Raw genomic sequence first — 14,556 nt, 5'->3', positions numbered from 1 at the left:
CACCGTTTAAAAGCACAGGAGCAGGCCATGCCATTGTGTCGCGCGTCAAGCAAGCGGGGCAGAAGACCAACCCGGCTCAACGGGGAACTCCTCTTGGCACTCAGGAGGAAGAGGAGATAGGACGGTCTCTAGAAGCAAGGTCAGGCTTTGCAGGAAGATTACCGAGCTGTGGTTCGCCTATGCAGGGAGAAGACACGAAAGGCCAAAGCTCAGCTAGAGTCGAAACTGGCTATTGCTGTGCCAGACAACAAGAAAGGATTCTATTAAGTATGTTAGTAGCAAGAGGAGCTCCACGGAAAACATTGGACCCATACTTGACGAAGATGGTCCCCTGGCAAATAGGCATGCAGAAAAAGCAGGGGCATTCCACGCTTTTTTTGCCTCAGTCTTTAATACTAATGATAGGCCTTGGGCTGTCCGGTCCTCTGAGTTGGAGGACCACGACTGCGGCAACAGTGACTTTCCATTTGTGGGCACGGAAATTGTAAGGGGCCAGCTGCATCAGTCGAATGTTCCTAAGGCCACGGGGCCTTGGTGGGATTCATCCCAGAGTACTGAAGGAGCTAGCGGGTGTTATGGCAGGACCCCTCTCAATCACCTAGAGAATTCATTCCATTCAAGAATGGAATGGAATGGCATGGAACGGAATAGGTGGAAGGGACCTACAACGACCACCTAGTCCAGCTGCCTGTCCGCTTCAGGGCTGACCAAAAGTTAAAGCATATGATGACCTATTTTATGCTGGATTTTAGTAAGGCTTTTGATACTGTCCCTCACAGCATCCTTCTGGACAAGCTGTCCAGCTGTGAGATGAAGCAGCACACGCTGCGCTGGGCAAAGAACTGGCCTTTTGACATTAGGAAGCCTCTCTTTACCAAGAGGGTGGTCAAACACCGGAACAGGCCCACCGTGACATCCCTGAGCGATGGGTTCTGATGTCACCGAGGGATGGGCTGTGATGGCACCCAGTGATGGATTGTGACCAGGCGCCCCTCGCTGCTTATATCCGGGTGCCGAGCCCCACCCAGCTGGCTCATGCCCGCACTCCAGCTGAGCAGTTCGTGAGGCTGGAGTGTTGAGCGAGGCCTTGGTGCTGGTGTCGCGCTCGGGGAGTTGTTCCTTGCAGCTCTCCGTGCCCGACCCCAGAGCCGTCAAAGGATTTTCCCCGGCCCTGCCAGGTTCAGGCAGCCAGGGCATCCGGGAGGCGCGCTCGCAGCAGCAGAGGTGAGCTGTGCGGGGAAGCCTCACCCTGGGGAGCTGGGAGGGTTTCCTTCTTGAGGGACCTGGGCATTCCTTCCACCCCTCCCCGGGCCAGCCCATGACTGTGGCCTCTCTTCCTTGTCTTGCGCGACACCCGCTGCTGCAGCACCGGTGAGCGGGAGCGGCTTGACATCCCCAGATGCCCCCAGCCCACGGCAGCACGTGGAGAGCATGGCCACGGAGCTGGACAACCGCTGTCCAATATGCCTGAGCAGCTGGGAGGAGGCCAGCTTTGTGATGCCACGCCTCCAGCGGTTCTGCATCCTGCGGTGGGCTGAGAGCAAGCCCGAGTGCCCCCCCCTGCCAGAAAAGCTCCAGCACTTTGCACGTCTCTCTTGGCAGGACATAGCGTCGGGCATCGAGGAAGCCATGGGAGAGAGCGGCTGTGCTGCAAGGGACGGCGGCATGAGCCAGACGCCCCAGGCAGGGCCGGCGGAGGCCGCAGCAGACTCCCAGTGCCCCATCTGCCTGGGAGACATCAAAAACGCAACCTACGTGGCCTTCTGCATGCACTGCTTCTGCTTTGCCTGCATCCGGCAGTGGGCCAGCAGGAGAGATGCCTGCCCAGTCTGCAGGCAGCCTTTGGAGCAGCTGCTGCACTCGGTGCGAGGGGACGATGACTACGAGGAGTACGTGGTCGGCCTGCCCGCCCGCCTGCGCAGGAGGATGGCCATGGAGAGGGCCCGCAGCCGGACCCCGCAGCGGCGCTACAGCCTGCGCAGGCGGCCCACCAACAACCACCCCTCGACTGGCAGAAGCGGGCCTGCGGGGACTGACAGCGCACAGAGGCAGGGCGCAGCTCCGGGGCCCTCCAACGCCACCTCCCAGCAGGTTCCCGCGCCCAGCACTTCTCGGGAGCCAACAACGCGGAGCGCCGCCGAGCGCCCGGCTGGCTCTGCTGCTCCTCCGGACCCACGCAACGGCACAGTGTAGCTGCAGCCCCTCAGGATCCACCTCTGGCGCCTCCAATAAACACCCTGATGCTTTCAGGGCGTGTGTGTTTTATGACCAAAGAGCAACCCAGCGCAGGGAGTGCTTTCCAACACTGTCTCGGCTGTGCGGGAAAGCCAAAGGGGAGGATTTCTCAGGGTGCACCATTTCATCTCATCTAAGTGCTGCAGCAGGCGACGCGTCCCTCGTGCTCTCCCAGCCTCCCACTCCTGAACACCAGGGCAGGGCTGCCCAAGAATCTTTAGCAGTGTCCCCTGGGAATCCGCTTTTGAGGGCTTAGGGGTCCATGAGTGCTGGTCAGTCTTGAAGAACCACCGTTTAAAAGCACAGGAGCAGGCCATGCCATTGTGTCGCGCGTCAAGCAAGCGGGGCAGAAGACCAGCCCGGCTCAACGGGGAACTCCTCTTGGCACTCAGGAGGAAGAGGAGATAGGACGGTCTCTAGAAGCAAGGTCAGGCTTTGCAGGAAGATTACCGAGCTGTGGTTCGCCTATGCAGGGAGAAGACACGAAAGGCCAAAGCTCAGCTAGAGTCGAAACTGGCTATTGCTGTGCCAGACAACAAGAAAGGATTCTATTAAGTATGTTAGTAGCAAGAGGAGCTCCACGGAAAACATTGGACCCATACTTGACGAAGATGGTCCCCTGGCAAATAGGCATGCAGAAAAAGCAGGGGCATTCCACGCTTTTTTTGCCTCAGTCTTTAATACTAATGATAGGCCTTGGGCTGTCCGGTCCTCTGAGTTGGAGGACCACGACTGCGGCAACAGTGACTTTCCATTTGTGGGCACGGAAATTGTAAGGGGCCAGCTGCATCAGTCGAATGTTCCTAAGGCCACGGGGCCTTGGTGGGATTCATCCCAGAGTACTGAAGGAGCTAGCGGGTGTTATGGCAGGACCCCTCTCAATCACCTAGAGAATTCATTCCATTCAAGAATGGAATGGAATGGCATGGAACGGAATAGGTGGAAGGGACCTACAACGACCACCTAGTCCAGCTGCCTGTCCGCTTCAGGGCTGACCAAAAGTTAAAGCATATGATGACCTATTTTATGCTGGATTTTAGTAAGGCTTTTGATACTGTCCCTCACAGCATCCTTCTGGACAAGCTGTCCAGCTGTGAGATGAAGCAGCACACGCTGCGCTGGGCAAAGAACTGGCCTTTTGACATTAGGAAGCCTCTCTTTACCAAGAGGGTGGTCAAACACCGGAACAGGCCCACCGTGACATCCCTGAGCGATGGGTTCTGATGTCACCGAGGGATGGGCTGTGATGGCACCCAGTGATGGATTGTGACCAGGCGCCCCTCGCTGCTTATATCCGGGTGCCGAGCCCCACCCAGCTGGCTCATGCCCGCACTCCAGCTGAGCAGTTCGTGAGGCTGGAGTGTTGAGCGAGGCCTTGGTGCTGGTGTCGCGCTCGGGGAGTTGTTCCTTGCAGCTCTCCGTGCCCGACCCCAGAGCCGTCAAAGGATTTTCCCCGGCCCTGCCAGGTTCAGGCAGCCAGGGCATCCGGGAGGCGCGCTCGCAGCAGCAGAGGTGAGCTGTGCGGGGAAGCCTCACCCTGGGGAGCTGGGAGGGTTTCCTTCTTGAGGGACCTGGGCATTCCTTCCACCCCTCCCCGGGCCAGCCCATGACTGTGGCCTCTCTTCCTTGTCTTGCGCGACACCCGCTGCTGCAGCACCGGTGAGCGGGAGCGGCTTGACATCCCCAGATGCCCCCAGCCCACGGCAGCACGTGGAGAGCATGGCCACGGAGCTGGACAACCGCTGTCCAATATGCCTGAGCAGCTGGGAGGAGGCCAGCTTTGTGATGCCACGCCTCCAGCGGTTCTGCTACCCGTGCATCCTGCGGAGGGCTGAGAGCAAGCCCGAGTGCCCCCCCCTGCCAGAAAAGCTCCAGCACTTTGCACGTCTCTCTTGGCAGGACATAGCGTCGGGCATCGAGGAAGCCATGGGAGAGAGCGGCTGTGCTGCAAGGGACGGCGGCATGAGCCAGACGCCCCAGGCAGGGCCGGCGGAGGCCGCAGCAGACTCCCAGTGCCCCATCTGCCTGGGAGACATCAAAAACGCAACCTACGTGGCCTTCTGCATGCACTGCTTCTGCTTTGCCTGCATCCGGCAGTGGGCCAGCAGGAGAGATGCCTGCCCAGTCTGCAGGCAGCCTTTGGAGCAGCTGCTGCACTCGGTGCGAGGGGACGATGACTACGAGGAGTACGTGGTCGGCCTGCCCGCCCGCCTGCGCAGGAGGATGGCCATGGAGAGGGCCCGCAGCCGGACCCCGCAGCGGCGCTACAGCCTGCGCAGGCGGCCCACCAACAACCACCCCTCGACTGGCAGAAGCGGGCCTGCGGGGACTGACAGCGCACAGAGGCAGGGCGCAGCTCCGGGGCCCTCCAACGCCACCTCCCAGCAGGTTCCCGCGCCCAGCACTTCTCGGGAGCCAACAACGCGGAGCGCCGCCGAGCGCCCGGCTGGCTCTGCTGCTCCTCCGGACCCACGCAACGGCACAGTGTAGCTGCAGCCCCTCAGGATCCACCTCTGGCACCTCCAATAAACACCCTGATGCTTTCAGGGCGTGTGTGTTTTATGACCAAAGAGCAACCCAGCGCAGGGAGTGCTTTCCAACACTGTCTCGGCTGTGCGGGAAAGCCAAAGGGGAGGATTTCTCAGGGTGCACCATTTCATCTCATCTAAGTGCTGCAGCAGGCGACGCGTCCCTCGTGCTCTCCCAGCCTCCCACTCCTGAACACCAGGGCAGGGCTGCCCAAGAATCTTTAGCAGTGTCCCCTGGGAATCCGCTTTTGAGGGCTTAGGGGTCCATGAGTGCTGGTCAGTCTTGAAGAACCACCGTTTAAAAGCACAGGAGCAGGCCATGCCATTGTGTCGCGCGTCAAGCAAGCGGGGCAGAAGACCAGCCCGGCTCAACGGGGAACTCCTCTTGGCACTCAGGAGGAAGAGGAGATAGGACGGTCTCTAGAAGCAAGGTCAGGCTTTGCAGGAAGATTACCGAGCTGTGGTTCGCCTATGCAGGGAGAAGACACGAAAGGCCAAAGCTCAGCTAGAGTCGAAACTGGCTATTGCTGTGCCAGACAACAAGAAAGGATTCTATTAAGTATGTTAGTAGCAAGAGGAGCTCCACGGAAAACATTGGACCCATACTTGACGAAGATGGTCCCCTGGCAAATAGGCATGCAGAAAAAGCAGGGGCATTCCACGCTTTTTTTGCCTCAGTCTTTAATACTAATGATAGGCCTTGGGCTGTCCGGTCCTCTGAGTTGGAGGACCACGACTGCGGCAACAGTGACTTTCCATTTGTGGGCACGGAAATTGTAAGGGGCCAGCTGCATCAGTCGAATGTTCCTAAGGCCACGGGGCCTTGGTGGGATTCATCCCAGAGTACTGAAGGAGCTAGCGGGTGTTATGGCAGGACCCCTCTCAATCACCTAGAGAATTCATTCCATTCAAGAATGGAATGGAATGGCATGGAACGGAATAGGTGGAAGGGACCTACAACGACCACCTAGTCCAGCTGCCTGTCCGCTTCAGGGCTGACCAAAAGTTAAAGCATATGATGACCTATTTTATGCTGGATTTTAGTAAGGCTTTTGATACTGTCCCTCACAGCATCCTTCTGGACAAGCTGTCCAGCTGTGAGATGAAGCAGCACACGCTGCGCTGGGCAAAGAACTGGCCTTTTGACATTAGGAAGCCTCTCTTTACCAAGAGGGTGGTCAAACACCGGAACAGGCCCACCGTGACATCCCTGAGCGATGGGTTCTGATGTCACCGAGGGATGGGCTGTGATGGCACCCAGTGATGGATTGTGACCAGGCGCCCCTCGCTGCTTATATCCGGGTGCCGAGCCCCACCCAGCTGGCTCATGCCCGCACTCCAGCTGAGCAGTTCGTGAGGCTGGAGTGTTGAGCGAGGCCTTGGTGCTGGTGTCGCGCTCGGGGAGTTGTTCCTTGCAGCTCTCCGTGCCCGACCCCAGAGCCGTCAAAGGATTTTCCCCGGCCCTGCCAGGTTCAGGCAGCCAGGGCATCCGGGAGGCGCGCTCGCAGCAGCAGAGGTGAGCTGTGCGGGGAAGCCTCACCCTGGGGAGCTGGGAGGGTTTCCTTCTTGAGGGACCTGGGCATTCCTTCCACCCCTCCCCGGGCCAGCCCATGACTGTGGCCTCTCTTCCTTGTCTTGCGCGACACCCGCTGCTGCAGCACCGGTGAGCGGGAGCGGCTTGACATCCCCAGATGCCCCCAGCCCACGGCAGCACGTGGAGAGCATGGCCACGGAGCTGGACAACCGCTGTCCAATATGCCTGAGCAGCTGGGAGGAGGCCAGCTTTGTGATGCCACGCCTCCAGCGGTTCTGCATCCTGCGGTGGGCTGAGAGCAAGCCCGAGTGCCCCCCCCTGCCAGAAAAGCTCCAGCACTTTGCACGTCTCTCTTGGCAGGACATAGCGTCGGGCATCGAGGAAGCCATGGGAGAGAGCGGCTGTGCTGCAAGGGACGGCGGCATGAGCCAGACGCCCCAGGCAGGGCCGGCGGAGGCCGCAGCAGACTCCCAGTGCCCCATCTGCCTGGGAGACATCAAAAACGCAACCTACGTGGCCTTCTGCATGCACTGCTTCTGCTTTGCCTGCATCCGGCAGTGGGCCAGCAGGAGAGATGCCTGCCCAGTCTGCAGGCAGCCTTTGGAGCAGCTGCTGCACTCGGTGCGAGGGGACGATGACTACGAGGAGTACGTGGTCGGCCTGCCCGCCCGCCTGCGCAGGAGGATGGCCATGGAGAGGGCCCGCAGCCGGACCCCGCAGCGGCGCTACAGCCTGCGCAGGCGGCCCACCAACAACCACCCCTCGACTGGCAGAAGCGGGCCTGCGGGGACTGACAGCGCACAGAGGCAGGGCGCAGCTCCGGGGCCCTCCAACGCCACCTCCCAGCAGGTTCCCGCGCCCAGCACTTCTCGGGAGCCAACAACGCGGAGCGCCGCCGAGCGCCCGGCTGGCTCTGCTGCTCCTCCGGACCCACGCAACGGCACAGTGTAGCTGCAGCCCCTCAGGATCCACCTCTGGCGCCTCCAATAAACACCCTGATGCTTTCAGGGCGTGTGTGTTTTATGACCAAAGAGCAACCCAGCGCAGGGAGTGCTTTCCAACACTGTCTCGGCTGTGCGGGAAAGCCAAAGGGGAGGATTTCTCAGGGTGCACCATTTCATCTCATCTAAGTGCTGCAGCAGGCGACGCGTCCCTCGTGCTCTCCCAGCCTCCCACTCCTGAACACCAGGGCAGGGCTGCCCAAGAATCTTTAGCAGTGTCCCCTGGGAATCCGCTTTTGAGGGCTTAGGGGTCCATGAGTGCTGGTCAGTCTTGAAGAACCACCGTTTAAAAGCACAGGAGCAGGCCATGCCATTGTGTCGCGCGTCAAGCAAGCGGGGCAGAAGACCAGCCCGGCTCAACGGGGAACTCCTCTTGGCACTCAGGAGGAAGAGGAGATAGGACGGTCTCTAGAAGCAAGGTCAGGCTTTGCAGGAAGATTACCGAGCTGTGGTTCGCCTATGCAGGGAGAAGACACGAAAGGCCAAAGCTCAGCTAGAGTCGAAACTGGCTATTGCTGTGCCAGACAACAAGAAAGGATTCTATTAAGTATGTTAGTAGCAAGAGGAGCTCCACGGAAAACATTGGACCCATACTTGACGAAGATGGTCCCCTGGCAAATAGGCATGCAGAAAAAGCAGGGGCATTCCACGCTTTTTTTGCCTCAGTCTTTAATACTAATGATAGGCCTTGGGCTGTCCGGTCCTCTGAGTTGGAGGACCACGACTGCGGCAACAGTGACTTTCCATTTGTGGGCACGGAAATTGTAAGGGGCCAGCTGCATCAGTCGAATGTTCCTAAGGCCACGGGGCCTTGGTGGGATTCATCCCAGAGTACTGAAGGAGCTAGCGGGTGTTATGGCAGGACCCCTCTCAATCACCTAGAGAATTCATTCCATTCAAGAATGGAATGGAATGGCATGGAACGGAATAGGTGGAAGGGACCTACAACGACCACCTAGTCCAGCTGCCTGTCCGCTTCAGGGCTGACCAAAAGTTAAAGCATATGATGACCTATTTTATGCTGGATTTTAGTAAGGCTTTTGATACTGTCCCTCACAGCATCCTTCTGGACAAGCTGTCCAGCTGTGAGATGAAGCAGCACACGCTGCGCTGGGCAAAGAACTGGCCTTTTGACATTAGGAAGCCTCTCTTTACCAAGAGGGTGGTCAAACACCGGAACAGGCCCACCGTGACATCCCTGAGCGATGGGTTCTGATGTCACCGAGGGATGGGCTGTGATGGCACCCAGTGATGGATTGTGACCAGGCGCCCCTCGCTGCTTATATCCGGGTGCCGAGCCCCACCCAGCTGGCTCATGCCCGCACTCCAGCTGAGCAGTTCGTGAGGCTGGAGTGTTGAGCGAGGCCTTGGTGCTGGTGTCGCGCTCGGGGAGTTGTTCCTTGCAGCTCTCCGTGCCCGACCCCAGAGCCGTCAAAGGATTTTCCCCGGCCCTGCCAGGTTCAGGCAGCCAGGGCATCCGGGAGGCGCGCTCGCAGCAGCAGAGGTGAGCTGTGCGGGGAAGCCTCACCCTGGGGAGCTGGGAGGGTTTCCTTCTTGAGGGACCTGGGCATTCCTTCCACCCCTCCCCGGGCCAGCCCATGACTGTGGCCTCTCTTCCTTGTCTTGCGCGACACCCGCTGCTGCAGCACCGGTGAGCGGGAGCGGCTTGACATCCCCAGATGCCCCCAGCCCACGGCAGCACGTGGAGAGCATGGCCACGGAGCTGGACAACCGCTGTCCAATATGCCTGAGCAGCTGGGAGGAGGCCAGCTTTGTGATGCCACGCCTCCAGCGGTTCTGCATCCTGCGGTGGGCTGAGAGCAAGCCCGAGTGCCCCCCCCTGCCAGAAAAGCTCCAGCACTTTGCACGTCTCTCTTGGCAGGACATAGCGTCGGGCATCGAGGAAGCCATGGGAGAGAGCGGCTGTGCTGCAAGGGACGGCGGCATGAGCCAGACGCCCCAGGCAGGGCCGGCGGAGGCCGCAGCAGACTCCCAGTGCCCCATCTGCCTGGGAGACATCAAAAACGCAACCTACGTGGCCTTCTGCATGCACTGCTTCTGCTTTGCCTGCATCCGGCAGTGGGCCAGCAGGAGAGATGCCTGCCCAGTCTGCAGGCAGCCTTTGGAGCAGCTGCTGCACTCGGTGCGAGGGGACGATGACTACGAGGAGTACGTGGTCGGCCTGCCCGCCCGCCTGCGCAGGAGGATGGCCATGGAGAGGGCCCGCAGCCGGACCCCGCAGCGGCGCTACAGCCTGCGCAGGCGGCCCACCAACAACCACCCCTCGACTGGCAGAAGCGGGCCTGCGGGGACTGACAGCGCACAGAGGCAGGGCGCAGCTCCGGGGCCCTCCAACGCCACCTCCCAGCAGGTTCCCGCGCCCAGCACTTCTCGGGAGCCAACAACGCGGAGCGCCGCCGAGCGCCCGGCTGGCTCTGCTGCTCCTCCGGACCCACGCAACGGCACAGTGTAGCTGCAGCCCCTCAGGATCCACCTCTGGCGCCTCCAATAAACACCCTGATGCTTTCAGGGCGTGTGTGTTTTATGACCAAAGAGCAACCCAGCGCAGGGAGTGCTTTCCAACACTGTCTCGGCTGTGCGGGAAAGCCAAAGGGGAGGATTTCTCAGGGTGCACCATTTCATCTCATCTAAGTGCTGCAGCAGGCGACGCGTCCCTCGTGCTCTCCCAGCCTCCCACTCCTGAACACCAGGGCAGGGCTGCCCAAGAATCTTTAGCAGTGTCCCCTGGGAATCCGCTTTTGAGGGCTTAGGGGTCCATGAGTGCTGGTCAGTCTTGAAGAACCACCGTTTAAAAGCACAGGAGCAGGCCATGCCATTGTGTCGCGCGTCAAGCAAGCGGGGCAGAAGACCAGCCCGGCTCAACGGGGAACTCCTCTTGGCACTCAGGAGGAAGAGGAGATAGGACGGTCTCTAGAAGCAAGGTCAGGCTTTGCAGGAAGATTACCGAGCTGTGGTTCGCCTATGCAGGGAGAAGACACGAAAGGCCAAAGCTCAGCTAGAGTCGAAACTGGCTATTGCTGTGCCAGACAACAAGAAAGGATTCTATTAAGTATGTTAGTAGCAAGAGGAGCTCCACGGAAAACATTGGACCCATACTTGACGAAGATGGTCCCCTGGCAAATAGGCATGCAGAAAAAGCAGGGGCATTCCACGCTTTTTTTGCCTCAGTCTTTAATACTAATGATAGGCCTTGGGCTGTCCGGTCCTCTGAGTTGGAGGACCACGACTGCGGCAACAGTGACTTTCCATTTGTGGGCACGGAAATTGTAAGGGGCCAGCTGCATCAGTCGAATGTTCCTAAGGCCACGGGGCCTTGGTGGGATTCATCCCAGAGTACTGAAGGAGCTAGCGGGTGTTATGGCAGGACCCCTCTCAATCACCTAGAGAATTCATTCCATTCAAGAATGGAATGGAATGGCATGGAACGGAATAGGTGGAAGGGACCTACAACGACCACCTAGTCCAGCTGCCTGTCCGCTTCAGGGCTGACCAAAAGTTAAAGCATATGATGACCTATTTTATGCTGGATTTTAGTAAGGCTTTTGATACTGTCCCTCACAGCATCCTTCTGGACAAGCTGTCCAGCTGTGAGATGAAGCAGCACACGCTGCGCTGGGCAAAGAACTGGCCTTTTGACATTAGGAAGCCTCTCTTTACCAAGAGGGTGGTCAAACACCGGAACAGGCCCACCGTGACATCCCTGAGCGATGGGTTCTGATGTCACCGAGGGATGGGCTGTGATGGCACCCAGTGATGGATTGTGACCAGGCGCCCCTCGCTGCTTATATCCGGGTGCCGAGCCCCACCCAGCTGGCTCATGCCCGCACTCCAGCTGAGCAGTTCGTGAGGCTGGAGTGTTGAGCGAGGCCTTGGTGCTGGTGTCGCGCTCGGGGAGTTGTTCCTTGCAGCTCTCCGTGCCCGACCCCAGAGCCGTCAAAGGATTTTCCCCGGCCCTGCCAGGTTCAGGCAGCCAGGGCATCCGGGAGGCGCGCTCGCAGCAGCAGAGGTGAGCTGTGCGGGGAAGCCTCACCCTGGGGAGCTGGGAGGGTTTCCTTCTTGAGGGACCTGGGCATTCCTTCCACCCCTCCCCGGGCCAGCCCATGACTGTGGCCTCTCTTCCTTGTCTTGCGCGACACCCGCTGCTGCAGCACCGGTGAGCGGGAGCGGCTTGACATCCCCAGATGCCCCCAGCCCACGGCAGCACGTGGAGAGCATGGCCACGGAGCTGGACAACCGCTGTCCAATATGCCTGAGCAGCTGGGAGGAGGCCAGCTTTGTGATGCCACGCCTCCAGCGGTTCTGCATCCTGCGGTGGGCTGAGAGCAAGCCCGAGTGCCCCCCCCTGCCAGAAAAGCTCCAGCACTTTGCACGTCTCTCTTGGCAGGACATAGCGTCGGGCATCGAGGAAGCCATGGGAGAGAGCGGCTGTGCTGCAAGGGACGGCGGCATGAGCCAGACGCCCCAGGCAGGGCCGGCGGAGGCCGCAGCAGACTCCCAGTGCCCCATCTGCCTGGGAGACATCAAAAACGCAGCCTACGTGGCCTTCTGCATGCACTGCTTCTGCTTTGCCTGCATCCGGCAGTGGGCCAGCAGGAGAGATGCCTGCCCAGTCTGCAGGCAGCCTTTGGAGCAGCTGCTGCACTCGGTGCGAGGGGACGATGACTACGAGGAGTACGTGGTCGGCCTGCCCGCCCGCCTGCGCAGGAGGATGGCCATGGAGAGGGCCCGCAGCCGGACCCCGCAGCGGCGCTACAGCCTGCGCAGGCGGCCCACCAACAACCACCCCTCGACTGGCAGAAGCGGGCCTGCGGGGACTGACAGCGCACAGAGGCAGGGCGCAGCTCCGGGGCCCTCCAACGCCACCTCCCAGCAGGTTCCCGCGCCCAGCACTTCTCGGGAGCCAACAACGCGGAGCGCCGCCGAGCGCCCGGCTGGCTCTGCTGCTCCTCCGGACCCACGCAACGGCACAGTGTAGCTGCAGCCCCTCAGGATCCACCTCTGGCGCCTCCAATAAACACCCTGATGCTTTCAGGGCGTGTGTGTTTTATGACCAAAGAGCAACCCAGCGCAGGGAGTGCTTTCCAACACTGTCTCGGCTGTGCGGGAAAGCCAAAGGGGAGGATTTCTCAGGGTGCACCCTTTCATCTCATCTAAGTGCTGCAGCAGGCGACGCGTCCCTCGTGCTCTCCCAGCCTCCCACTCCTGAACACCAGGGCAGGGCTGCCCAAGAATCTTTAGCAGTGTCCCCTGGGAATCCGCTTTTGAGGGCTTAGGGGTCCATGAGTGCTGGTCAGTCTTGAAGAACCACCGTTTAAAAGCACAGGAGCAGGCCATGCCATTGTGTCGCGCGTCAAGCAAGCGGGGCAGAAGACCAGCCCGGCTCAACGGGGAACTCCTCTTGGCACTCAGGAGGAAGAGGAGATAGGACAGTCTCTAGAAGCAAGGTCAGGCTTTGCAGGAAGATTACCGAGCTGTGGTTCGCCTATGCAGGGAGAAGACACGAAAGGCCAAAGCTCAGCTAGAGTCGAAACTGGCTATTGCTGTGCCAGACAACAAGAAAGGATTCTATTAAGTATGTTAGTAGCAAGAGGAGCTCCACGGAAAACATTGGACCCATACTTGACGAAGATGGTCCCCTGGCAAATAGGCATGCAGAAAAAGCAGGGGCATTCCACGCTTTTTTTGCCTCAGTCTTTAATACTAATGATAGGCCTTGGGCTGTCCGGTCCTCTGAGTTGGAGGACCACGACTGCGGCAACAGTGACTTTCCATTTGTGGGCACGGAAATTGTAAGGGGCCAGCTGCATCAGTCGAATGTTCCTAAGGCCACGGGGCCTTGGTGGGATTCATCCCAGAGTACTGAAGGAGCTAGCGGGTGTTATGGCAGGACCCCTCTCAATCACCTAGAGAATTCATTCCATTCAAGAATGGAATGGAATGGCATGGAACGGAATAGGTGGAAGGGACCTACAACGACCACCTAGTCCAGCTGCCTGTCCGCTTCAGGGCTGACCAAAAGTTAAAGCATATGATGACCTATTTTATGCTGGATTTTAGTAAGGCTTTTGATACTGTCCCTCACAGCATCCTTCTGGACAAGCTGTCCAGCTGTGAGATGAAGCAGCACACGCTGCGCTGGGCAAAGAACTGGCCTTTTGACATTAGGAAGCCTCTCTTTACCAAGAGGGTGGTCAAACACCGGAACAGGCCCACCGTGACATCCCTGAGCGATGGGTTCTGATGTCACCGAGGGATGGGCTGTGATGGCACCCAGTGATGGATTGTGACCAGGCGCCCCTCGCTGCTTATATCCGGGTGCTGAGCCCCACCCAGCTGGCTCATGCCCGCACTCCAGCTGAGCAGTTCGTGAGGCTGGAGTGTTGAGCGAGGCCTTGGTGCTGGTGTCGCGCTCGGGGAGTTGTTCCTTGCAGCTCTCCGTGCCCGACCCCAGAGCCGTCAAAGGATTTTCCCCGGCCCTGCCAGGTTCAGGCAGCCAGGGCATCCGGGAGGCGCGCTCGCAGCAGCAGAGGTGAGCTGTGCGGGGAAGCCTCACCCTGGGGAGCTGGGAGGGTTTCCTTCTTGAGGGACCTGGGCATTCCTTCCACCCCTCCCCGGGCCAGCCCATGACTGTGGCCTCTCTTCCTTGTCTTGCGCGACACCCGCTGCTGCAGCACCGGTGAGCGGGAGCGGCTTGACATCCCCAGATGCCCCCAGCCCACGGCAGCACGTGGAGAGCATGGCCACGGAGCTGGACAACCGCTGTCCAATATGCCTGAGCAGCTGGGAGGAGGCCAGCTTTGTGATGCCACGCCTCCAGCGGTTCTGCTACCCGTGCATCCTGCGGTGGGCTGAGAGCAAGCCCGAGTGCCCCCCCCTGCCAGAAAAGCTCCAGCACTTTGCACGTCTCTCTTGGCAGGACATAGCGTCGGGCATCGAGGAAGCCATGGGAGAGAGCGGCTGTGCTGCAAGGGACGGCGGCATGAGCCAGACGCCCCAGGCAGGGCCGGCGGAGGCCGCAGCAGACTCCCAGTGCCCCATCTGCCTGGGAGACATCAAAAACGCAACCTACGTGGCCTTCTGCATGCACTGCTTCTGCTTTGCCTGCATCCGGCAGTGGGCCAGCAGGAGAGATGCCTGCCCAGTCTGCAGGCAGCCTTTGGAGCAGCTGCTGCACTCGGTGCGAGGGGACGATGACTACGAGGAGTATGTGGTCGGCCTGCCCGCCCGCCTGCGCAGG

This window comes from Aptenodytes patagonicus, chromosome Z (assembly GCF_965638725.1).
Source record: "Aptenodytes patagonicus chromosome Z, bAptPat1.pri.cur, whole genome shotgun sequence".
Classification (NCBI taxonomy): Eukaryota; Metazoa; Chordata; class Aves; order Sphenisciformes; family Spheniscidae; genus Aptenodytes; species Aptenodytes patagonicus.
This window is presented reverse-complemented; position numbering follows the sequence as displayed.